Below are 12,699 nucleotides of genomic sequence, written 5' to 3' on the forward strand. Positions count from 1 at the left end.
ATTTTCCGACGCAAACGGCAGTACATTTGAGAGACACGTCGACGCAAACTTTATGATATTTTGTTGGCAGAGTCCTCTGGTGCTTCAGTTTTGCTATGACAAGACTGCATCTTCTTCTCAATTTTTTTGATATTCCTTCTGTTCAACCAACCAGATTGTTCCAAAAACATTGGCAGATTGCTTAAGTTAAATTCTTCCAGGCCCGCCAGTAATCTAAAGCTATGTGCCCCTAAAATCCGCTTACGCCTTACACAAAAAGCAGGACACTCACACAAGAGATGTTTAATTGATTTCTTTTCCTCCGCATCATGTCAGCTCATACCTCGAAAGTGTACGAAAAAATGTTCGTTTTTGTTCTACCCAAATTATATATCGCCTATCAGCGACTCGTTATAGCAGATATCAGGAGTGAAATCTGACGTCTTGAGAACACTGGCATATCTAGTGTGCGGTTTAAGTTTAAATGACGTCATAAAGGGTGATTCTTTTGAGGTTAGGATTTTCATGCATTAGTATTTGACAGATCACGTGGGATTTCAGACATGGTGTCAAAGAGAAAGATGTTCAGTATGCTTTGACATTTCATCATGAATAGACTTACGATCTGCCACAACGTCGAATTTTCAGTGAATGGGCCCTAGAAAAGTTGGCAGAAAATCCGCTTTTTTATCGACAAATTTTGTTCAGCGATGAGGCTCATTTTTGGTTGAATGGCTACGTAAATAAGCAAAATTGCCGCATTTGGAGTGAAGAGCAACCAGAAGCCGTTCAAGAACTGCCCATGCATCCCGAAAAATGCACTGTTTGGTGTGGTTTGTACGCTGGTGGAATCATTGGACCGTATTTTTTCAAAGATGCTGTTGGACGCAACGTTACGGTGAATGGCGATCGCTATCGTTCGATGCTAACAAACTTTTTGTTGCCAAAAATGGAAGAACTGAACTTGGTTGACATGTGGTTTCAACAAGATGGCGCTACATGCCACACAGCTCGCGATTCTATGGCCATTTTGAGGGAAAACTTCGGAGAACAATTCATCTCAAGAAATGGACCGGTAAGTTGGCCACCAAGATCATGCGATTTGACGCCTTTAGACTATTTTTTGTGGGGCTACGTCAAGTCTAAAGTCTACAGAAATAAGCCAGCAACTATTCCAGCTTTGGAAGACAACATTTCCGAAGAAATTCGGGCTATTCCGGCCGAAATGCTCGAAAAAGTTGCCCAAAATTGGACTTTCCGAATGGACCACCTAAGACGCAGCCGCGGTCAACATTTAAATGAAATTCTCTTCAAAAAGTAAATGTCATGGACCAATCTAACGTTTCAAATAAAGAACCGATGAGATTTTGCAAATTTTATGCGTTTTTTTTTTAAAAAAAGTTATCAAGCTCTTAACAAATCACCCTTTATTTGCTTGGTGTCGTTAAAACCCTTGCAATTCTCTCATCGAACATTTGCCATCATAACAGCCATCTCTCGCAGTAAGCTTGTAGGTAGCCAGAGTAGTCTTGGGCAAAATCGTTCACCGCAGTGATTCGGACTCATCGTTCTTTTTGTACAAAGGATCTAGTTCCTTCAAATCGTTCCTTTTCGTTCCGGCTTTTTATATTTGTCATCACTGTCATCTATTAAAGATAGACATGACATTGTTTGTTTACTTTGTACAACGAAGTTCGTGTCCAAATGAAATATACGAAAAATATGGAAAATTGAGTGAATTTACTACAAATATTAATATAGATATAAAAAATAATAAAGAATAAAATGGAGAATTTAAGAAAGTAACTAAACTCAAATTTGGAATGACTGTATCCTAAAAGATTTTTTTTGTGTTTTGCAAAGAGCCCTAAGATGGAAACAATGATCCCATTAAATAGCAGCATGCCAATCAATGATTTAATATACACACGCGTCAAAATGAACAAATTAGCAAATGGTTACTGTCAAATAAAAGTATAGAAATCAAACTGCGATCCGCGGAACGATGGAGAGTAAATTGAAAATAAAATAAATGACAAAAGGAACGATGAGAGCAAAATAGATGGAACTAGTGACAATCGTTCCTTTTGGTGAACCTGGCTTGGTCTTGTATCGTTCGTTCGATACAAGACCAAGCCAGAGGCATACCAACAGATTCTAGTTCCCCTGGAATATGACAGGTAGAAGTTAAACCGTGTCCACAAGGCTTGGGGAGGAGTAGTGCCTTAAGTGTCTTGGCTACTGGCGAGAGAAGGGATACCGGTCTGTACGATTCACCTTTACTCGAATCTATGCTAATGCTTTGCTTTGCTGCAGTAGCGGAATCACTCTTCCCATCTTCCAGACATAGGGTATAATGAGTGATTCCAAGGACAAATTGAGGAGTATGGTCAGGTACTCAACTCCCAGTATTCCCATATGCTTCAGCATTAGCATTGAAATTCCTTCGGTGACTGAAATCCCATCATCCCTTGTAGCGGGGTTCGAGAGGGCTCTCACTGTTGATCACAATTTACCAGTACCTGTGTCTAAGTTACATTGCTTTAGGTGCTCTAACCAAGTATTCCGCTTGTGCTCGTCGACTATGTTACTAATCTCTAGATTTAGTTCACTGATTCTAGGATCAGCAGGGTTAGCACGACGGCGTTCATCACGCTCGTCTGCGAGTCCCGCCGCTTCGGCTGGGAAGTTGGGCCTCACTTGGGAAATTCGAAGAGGTATGAAGCGAGCGGCAGCTGCGTTGATGATGTCCCAGAACGCCCTCTGGGCAACATGAACATGAGAGGGGGACCGGAGCTCACTGAAGCGGCGATCGGTGTATTCTCTGAAGCCTTCCCAGTTGGCTTTCTTTTTATTGATATACGTCCGGCGTTCAGAGGTTATGAAATCGGAGGGTCGGTTAATGGTGAAAATTATGGGGAGGTGGTCCGATCCCAATGGTTGCCGGGTTGCCAGGAAACGTCATTTATCAGACCAGGCGACGCTAAAGATAAATCTGGCAAACTGCTGCAGTCACCCATAATTCTCGTGGGGGCCTCTTCGTTCACCGTACAAAATGTGGAGTCATCTATCTGCTCTGCCAAAGCTATGTCTCTCTGGTCATTACCTAGGAGTGAATGCCAAAGTTCATGGAACAACAATATTGGGTGTAAGATGCTGCGGCGGAGAATAGTCGCATAGTCAGACGACCCACTGCTGCTATCGCTGGCACAGCAACCTGCCACGTAGTCAGTATGACTATTCTCCCGCAGCGATGTTAAGCCGGAGCAGTTCCGGTAATGCACCCACTCCCCGGGATGCACCTTCTCCAACACAAAAAGACGGACGAAACAACACGTACACTGATGTGGCAGCCGCTGGCCAATGTATGGGGTCCATATGGTCAATCCGGTACACAGAACCCGCCGCCGTGGGATTGATGTAGGGATGACGATAAGCTGGTCGGAAATTGAATGAGAATACGCTTGTCAGATCCAATTTGTCAAAAAGCTTGACATTGACAAAAAAACGCTTGATTTTGAACAAAAAACTTCACAAATAAAAACACTCCTACTACAAAAAAATACATATTTTGTCTTCAATCACGAAATTAATTGATCCAATTAATTTTTAATTGAAATGTCATCACCAATCACAGAAATGATAGTATCAATTAAAAAATTAGTTGATACTATTAATTTATGCGATTGATTTTTGTTTCAATGAAAATATTTGTTGAATCAATTAAATTTTTAATTGAATATCTTTTAAAACTCAATTAAGATTTTAATTGGAAAAATTTTCGTGAAATTTTTTTTCTGTGTATTGGGTTTAAATTAATTTTTTATTATTTATTTTTTTTCATAAAAATTATTAGAATAAATATAGCAAATATATCATAAAAAGTAGAAATAATAGAAACAATGTGGAAAAAAACAAAAACTATATAACAATAAAAATCAGTCTTCATATATTTTAAAGAAAACTTATTTTGCCACATATAATTCGTATTCTTAGATACATAATTAATTAATTATCTACCATCTGGTGTTGTTAAAAACATTTGAAAGTTTTTCCAATACTCATTTTTACAATACTCATTTTTTTTATTCAACCGTCGAACTGAACGGACGTGTTTTCTAATAGCGGAGTATTTCATCGTAATAAGTACTTATTACGAATTTCACGTGTGGTGGAAATAATAAACCACCATGCAGCGAAATTCGAAGTCATCCACTGGGTTGCTAACTTCAGGGCCCAGTGGACGGGTAACGACTGAAGTTATAAATTTGGGCAGCGACCAAGAGTCAGGCCCAATTAGTCGACCTGTAGACGGGTCGACTGGCGGTGACACTTTTGCAAGTCGAACCTTTTCTAAGGTGACGACATCAAAAGGAGGCAATCCCTCTCGAAAGAGATTCAAGGAACGAAGAAATGCTTTGTTTATCCTAAAGAAATTAGGATCAGTCGACCCAAGCACGTAGTCGGCTAAGCAAAGCGATTCCTTAAAATGGGCTCAAGGAATTCTTGAAGCTGGAAAAAGGGAACGATCACCGGATGAGCTACCATCCTCTAAACGGGATCAAAGATCGTTTGCCTCGGTTGCAAAAGACAGCCTTGTGATGGCTATTATTAATAAAGGAGCATTGGACGGTATGATTCCAAGGCAAAAATGGGGGGAAATTGAGAACGCGATGTCTGGTGTCTACTCAGAGGTGCGAAAAAAGTTTCCCGGACCAAGTCCTCGACAGCAAGATGCTGGATGGTATCAAGGACGATATAAGTTAATAGCTTTTGCAGACCAGAGGTCTATGGATTGCTTTAAAGCTGCATTGATGCTAATTGGTGAAGTTTGGGAAGGAGCCGCTTTGGAGTTAGTCGATAAAAAAGACATACCGGCTAAACCTAGAGCACATGCATGGATACCGGCAAACCCTCCTGATCCTGAGTCAATACTAGAGAGACTAAAAGAATGTAACCCAGATCTTCCAACCGCCGATTGGAAGGTTGGTCGTTTGGATGAGGTGGATGGACCAAGACGACATGCGGTGTTTATATTAAACATAGAGTCGCTGCCACATCTAGCCCAGACCCAAGGACGCGTAAGTTATGGCTTTCATGATATCCATATGAAGGTATACAAAAGCGATCAGCCAAAGGATACCGAAACGGACAAGCCCACGGTAGAGTCAGCAGTGAAAAAATCTCCTAGCGAAGCCGAAGGAGACATAAAACCTGCAGACTATGGCGAAAATCATATGCGGGAAGTTTCTACAGGCTCAAGCCTCACCATAGCTGAACCGTGGATTGTTGCGAGAGTCACCGAGATCTGCGAAGATGAAGCCCTTGATGACTCAATTGAAGCGGCTGATGTGACGGTGGTTGAAAATTTGGATGGTTCTGCGGTTCCTCCAGATAAGTCTTCACCATTGTAAGGCCGCTTGTGCTGCCTTAAAAGTTCTCCTGATGAAAGGAGACATAGATATAGTTCTTATTCAAGAACCATACATATATAAGAACAAGATCTGTGAATTAAGCACTCCGGGTTTCAAACTTTTGCATAATACCGGTAACGATATAAATCGAGCATGTATAATTGCTAAAAACGAACTAAACTTGTTTCTGCTTCCTTCATTGAGCAATGCAGACACTGTTGTAGCCAGTCTAGAGATATCCACATGCAAATATTGGGTATCTTCGGTCTACATGGGACATGATAGGGATATGCCACCCTGTGCCGTTAAGACCTTAGTTGAGGAGTCACTAAAAAAAAAGACAAAACTCATTATGGGATGCGATGCAAATGCACATCATAGTATTTGGGGAAGTAGTGATACTAATGCAAGGGGAGAGTCGCTAATAGAGTTTATTTTGCGTACTAACCTGGTAGTTTGCAATAAGGGAGATGCACCAACCTTTCAGATTGGCTGTTCGTACTTCAATGACCATATTTCCGCCAAATGTTAGGAAAGCTGATTGGAATAGGTATAGGGAATCGTTCAATTTGATGATACCGGAAATGCCGGAGACAAATATGAGCACTGTGCAAGATATCGAACACGCAGTGGAGCGGATTACGAAGGCCTTCAACATTTCACTGAAAGCTGCTTGCCCTAGAGTAAAGCCAAGGGGAAAAAATCGGCCGCCATGGTGGACTACGGAGTTAAGTAATATGAGGAAATCCTGCAGGAAGCTCTTTAACAAAGCAAAGTCCACAAGAGCTCCGGAGGATTGGGACACTTACAAGATGAATCTGAGAGAATATAAACGAGAACTGAGAAGGTCTCAACAAAACTCTTGGGATGATTACTGTAGCAGTATTGAGAATACGTCAGAGGCTTCCAGACTACGGAAGGTACTAGCATCCACTAACACCGTTCCAGGTTTCATTAAAACATCGGAGGGAAATTGGACAACGTCCAGTGAGGAGACGTTGGAGGTACTTTTGGACACACACTTCCCTGGAAATCAGACGGTTGAACCATGTTCCGGCGGTGTAACAGAGGCTCGGCGATCACTTCCTATCGAGGAAATTGTGTCGGAATCTAGAATAAAATGGGCTTTAAATAGCTTTGGACCATTCAAATCCCCCGGACCTGATGGAATTACTCCGGCGGAGTTACAGGCAGTGGCTGAAAGAAGTATCCCCTGGTTGACGGTGATATATAAACAATGTGTAAACTTAGCATATATTCCAGAAAAGTGGAGGGAAACAAAAGTCGTCTTCATACCTAAAGCAGGAAAAGCCTCTCACTCGAGTGCGAAGGATTTCCGACCAATCAGCTTATCCTCATTCCTACTTAAGACCCTGGAGAGGATGATAGACAGGTATCTTAGAACTAGCGTGGATTCAAGTTTGCTCTCGAAACGACAGCATGCATACTCGAAGGGCAGGTCTACTGAGACCGCATTGCATGAACTGGTCAGCTTTATTGAAAGCTCACTACCTGCAAAGAATACACAATCGTGGCGTTTCTAGACATCGAAGGGGCTTTCAATAATGTCCATCCGAGCTCGATATTAAATGGACTGACAACTCTGAATGTTGATCCAGGTATACTTAGGCTGTTAGACGAACTTCTAATAAAGAGACGTATTTCAGCCACACTAGGGCAAGCAAACATACAAAGGTATGTGAACAGAGGCACTCCCCAAGGAGGAGTTCTATCACCTCTTCTTTGGAATGTTGCTATAAACAACCTTCTGGTTTCTCTAGAAAAAGAAAGGATAAAAGTGGTGGCATACGCAGATGATGTGGCGCTAGCAGTCAGGGGAAAATTCCCATCCACAATCAGAGATATTATACAGAGAGCTCTCCGGATGACTGAGAAATGGGCGAAAGATAATGGTCTTGGTGTAAATCCAGCAAAGATAGAAATAGTCATGTACTGCAAAGATCGCAAAACTCCCACGGTTAGGCCCATTTCCTTAGGGGGTACTGAAATTCCCTTTGGTGAGTGTGCAAAATACCTGGGCGTTATTTTGGACAGGAAGCTGAATTTTAGGCTTAATATTGAAGAGAGGGCGAGAAAAGCCACGGTAGCTTTGTACTCGTGCAAAAAGGCAATAGGGAAAAAGTGGGGACTAAGACCAAAAATTGTGCATTGGCTATACACGGCAGTGGTTAGACCTATAATGCTATATGGTGTTGTAGTCTGGTGGCCGGCACTTCTGAAACCGACTTGTTTAGATAAAGTTCAGCGTATGGCGAGCTTATGTATCTCAGGCGCATTTAGTAAGACAGGAACAGACTCCCTTAATGTCATGCTACATCTATTGCCTTTAGACATTTTGGCCAAACAGTCAGCTGCAACAACGGCTGTGCGGTTGCGCGAGCTATCGCTGTGGTCGGAAAAAATGTACGGTCATAGTTCGGTCCTCAAAGAAATGCCAGATGTGCCTAACGTAGTGGATTACACCCTGGCAAAACCACTTTTCGACAAAAAGTTTGAAACTCTAATTCCCAACAGTGAGGCGTGGTGTACACAGACCCCGGGGAATAAAAGATGTATAGATTTCTATACTGATGGCTCCAAATTGAATGGACAAGTGGGGTTCGGAGTATATTCTAAAGATCTGGAAGTTCGAATAGCGAAAAGATTACCTAATCACTGTAGTGTTTTTCAGGCTGAAATATTGGCAATAAGAGAGGTGGTGAATTGGCTGAGAAGTAATGTTCCAACAAATATTGGCATTAATATATACTCAGACAGTCAACCTGCAATAAAATCCTTGGACTCTGTGTTCCTTAACTCAAAAACGGCCATAGACTGCCGCAAATCTCTCAACGAGATGGCTGAGCAGTACAATATTCACCTAATATGGGTGCCTGGTCATAGGAACATACCGGGGAACTGTGAAGCAGATGTGTTAGCAAGGCTAGGAACTACCTTACATATTCCAGGGGAACTAGAATCTGTTGGTATGCCTCTGGCCACCTGCAAGCTCTTACCGCGTGAGAAGGCTGTTATGATGGCCAATATTCGATGGGAAAATTGCAAGGGTTGTAACGACACCAAGCAAATATGGCCCCATTTAAACTTAAACCGCACACTAGATATGCTAGTGTTCTCAAGGCGTCAGATAGCACTCCTAATATCTGCTATAACGGGTCGCTGCCTGATAGGCGAATTTGCAAAAACTATAGGTGCGAAGTATAATGACTATTGTATAAGCTGTCATGACGTGGAGGAAAAGGAATCAATTAAACACCTCTTGTGTGAGCGTCCTGCTTTTTTGTGTAAGGCGTAAGCGAATTTTAGGAGCATATAGCTTTAGATTACTGGCTGACCTGGAAAACGTTAACTTAAGCAGTTTGTTAATGTTTTTGGAGCAATCTGGTTGGTTCCACAAAAGTAAATAATAGAGAAGGTTCAGTGGGTAAGACAAGAAGTGCCCATATGTAATAGGTACTTTTAGTTAAATGTGGTATCACAATTGACTGAATATTCTCAGTGAGCCTGAAATTTAATCGGGCTGCCACTTTAACCTAACCTAACCTAATACTCATTAAAATTTATTCTTACTAATAGTTCAGCTTTTATTAGATCAAAGGTCTATCTTTGATATATAAATTATATAGAACACTATACGCTTTTCCACGAAAGATATTACTTATTGCTATAGAAAGCACAAATGAGCTACATACCTAAAGATAACTAAATTTTTAAACTATAATGGCACAAAAAAGTATGTATCATATTAGTCCTTATAAATACAATTATAGTTTTATTGACAGTAAAAATATGCTCGTTCGATGTGTGTTTTAGAAATATAAACTTCCTTTTTTAGTATTATTACATATGTAGCTATAGAAAAAATTAACTTACAAAAAACTTGACAAATCACTTTTTCACTTGACACCCATTAAAAAACTTGGTAATCAGGCCCGTCTGGCAACCCTAAGTGACAATGAAACGCGAGTGAGTATGAAAACGACTTTTGTTTCCCTCCACTTTTCAGGAATATATGCAAAGTTTATTCATCCCTTATATACCACCGTCAACCAAGGGATAATTCTGTCAGTCACTGCTTGTAACTTCGCCGGAGTAATTCCATCAGGTCCGGGGGATTTGAATGACCCAAAACTATTGTGGTAAACTCTGTCCGTATACCATTTCTGCCGGGGATGCCTGCAGATCTTCCTTGAAAATAGATCTCAAACCAAGTAATACAACAGGCAGCGCATCGTACCACTTATCTTGTTTCCCACTTGCCACAATGGCCGCTTTTAATTGTCTATGAAATCTTTCCACTATGCCATTTGCCTGTAGATGGTAAGCCGTAGTTGTTATTCTATGATATCCTAATAAGTCAGCCAGTTCAGCGAACACCCTTGACGTAAATTGTTTTCCGCGATCACTGGTTACCTGGAGCGAAACCCCAAAATGGCTGATGTAATTATGAAAAAACGGCCGTTATGTCCCTCAAAGGATATGCTTCCGGCCATCGTGTATGCCTATCGATAACAGTAAGAATGTATTGATGGTTTCTAGATTGTGGCAAAGGTCCTACAATATCAATGTGCACGTGCTCGAATCTCCCATTCGGAATCTCTATTTTGGTTACCGGTGCGCGCGTATGACGATGAATCTTTGATTTCTGACAACTTATGCAAAATTTTGACCAATTATTGATTTCCTTACTCATGTTGGGCCGAAAATACCGACATGAAATAAGCTTTCTTGTAGCCCTGATACCCGGATGAGACACAGTATGCAGTCTGTCGAAAACTTCTTTTCTCATATTCAGAGGTACGTAAGGTCTGGGCGAATTCATTGACGTTTCACGCCATAGGTCAATATTGAAAAAGTCTATAGTAATTTTCTTCAAATTCAGACGCTTTTCCTCATCATGCAAAATCGACCTGAGTTCATCGTCCCTTCCTTGTTCTATGTGCAACCGTTTTAGGTTAAGGTCTGTACACCCAAATGCCTCCACCTCAAAACACCTCGAAAGAGTATCAGCTACTAGATTTGATCCTCCCTTTATATAACGTATGTCGCTAGTAAATTGTGATATGAATTCAAGATGCCTAGTTTGTCTCGGACTTCGCTCCGTCTTTGAGTCCATAGCTGTTACCAGAGGTTTATGGTCCGTGTATACTGTGAATGGCCTGCCTTCTAACATATATAGGAAATGGTGGACATTTAGGTATATAGCTAACAGTTCGCGATCAAATGTACTGTACTTACATTCGGAAGGAGATAGCTTCTTTGAAAAGAATGCTACTCTATTCATTTTGACTTTCTGCAGAACTCCGCCTATTGCTACGTTTGATGCATCAACGGTTAATGTCAATTTAGCACTTCCATCAAAGTGATGTAACAGTACTTTAGAAGCAAAACTATCTTTGACCCGTTCAAATGCTCGTTTGGCATCCTCGGTCCACTCCAAAACCTTCTGTTTCTTTACTTCATCTTTTGCTATCATGGCGTTAATAATTAACCATACCCATACATTTGTTCAGGAGTTTTACGGTACTCGGGCGCTCAAAATCGCGAATTGCTGAAACTTTGCTCTCAGCTGGTTTAATTCCCTCCTTGGACACATGGTGACCCAAAAAATCTACGTTTGATACTCCAAACGTACACTTTCCAGGTTTAATGTTCAATCCGTAATCAACCAGTCGTCTAAACACCGTGTCCAAATGGATCTTGTGTTCCTCCTCTGTTTCACTAGCAATTAACACGTCATCAACATATAGGAAAACAAAATCAAGCTCACCGAGAACTTCGTTAATGAACCTTTGAAAGGTTTGCGAAGCATTCCTGAGACCGAACGGCATTCGAGTAAATTCGAACATACCAAATGGGGTAGTAATTGCGGTTTTGTGTATATCTTCTTCCGCCATTGGAATTTGGTGGTAGGCGCGCACCAAGTCCAGTTTCGAAAATATACATTTGTCCCTCATATTCATATTGAAGTCCTGTATGTGTGGCAAGGGGTACCTATCAGGCTCAGTTACACAGTTAAGTCTTCTAAAATCTCCGCAAGGGCGCCAGTCGTCTGGATCCTTATTTGGCACCAAATGTAACTAACAAACACTAGACTTTGACGGTCTGCATATACCAGACTTGACCAGAAAGTCAAATTCCTTTCGAGCTATTTTGAATTTCAACGGATCCAATCGCCTGGGTTTCGAATACGGTAGTGGTCCATTTGTTATTAGTCTGTGAACAGTGGTATGTTTTACCGGAGCGGAATAATCAGGTTCCGATATGAGTAGGGGATACTTCTTTAATAATTCCGTATATTGATTCTCTGCCGAAAATACTTTTGGTAAATTTATAGCGCATAATTGTCCAATAGTGTTCGTAGTTATTTTAGTTAACGGGTCTAAAAGTTATCGATGTCTTATGTCTACAAGAAGGCCATATTTGTGCAAAAAATCGGCTCCAATTATAGGCTTTTCAATTTTAGCTATAGTGAAAACAAAAGGAAATTCTCGCCGTAATCCTAAATCAACATTTAAGAGTTTCTTTCCATACGTTGAAATTGACGTAACATTGGCCGCCGTCAAGGTTACATCAGATTTCCTTTTGTCGCTTTTAAACCTGGAAGCTGGCAAAATTGTAATATCGGCTCCGCTATCGATTAAAAACTTAAATTTGTTACTTTTGTCGTGGATAAATAGGCGACGTGTGGCCGATATGAGTAAACCGTTGTCAGTCGCCGAGACAGCGGGATTAGTTAGTTTTTTGGACTTTGACTACGGCCTACAAAAGAACAGGGCTCTTCACATTTTTTTGCGTTCTCGCCGTATCTGTAGTGAAATCTACAAAGCCATCCTCTTCTATTGGATCTGGCCCGAGATCGTGACCTGTTTCTAATGAAGCTAGTATGGTTTTCGCATCTACCGCGGTTATGATGCTGACGTCGGTTGTCGTCTAACTCTTTTCTAATGGAACACATTTCTAAAAATAAGTTTTTTGAATTCCTCGCACAATCCGCTAGTCATTTGTGACAAATTCTCAATGACTTTAACCAAGTCACCTGATGATGGTGATGTAATGGGTCTTCCAATACTGGAGACCTCATCATCCCGTAATACATCCCATATATTGTCGGTCAATTGTTTTAACTGAGACATGTCTGTCAAACTTGAACCAGTCAGTGCAACGCTTAGCTTTCTCGGAGTTTCCTCATCCAGAGCTGTCTCAACACGTCTGTACTGAAGTTAGAGCCAGTGAGTAGTGCTAAGGAACGATAGAATTCTGATGGTTTGCTGTCACCTAACTC

This window comes from Haematobia irritans, chromosome 2 (genome assembly GCF_050003625.1).
Source record: "Haematobia irritans isolate KBUSLIRL chromosome 2, ASM5000362v1, whole genome shotgun sequence".
Classification (NCBI taxonomy): domain Eukaryota; kingdom Metazoa; phylum Arthropoda; class Insecta; order Diptera; family Muscidae; genus Haematobia; species Haematobia irritans.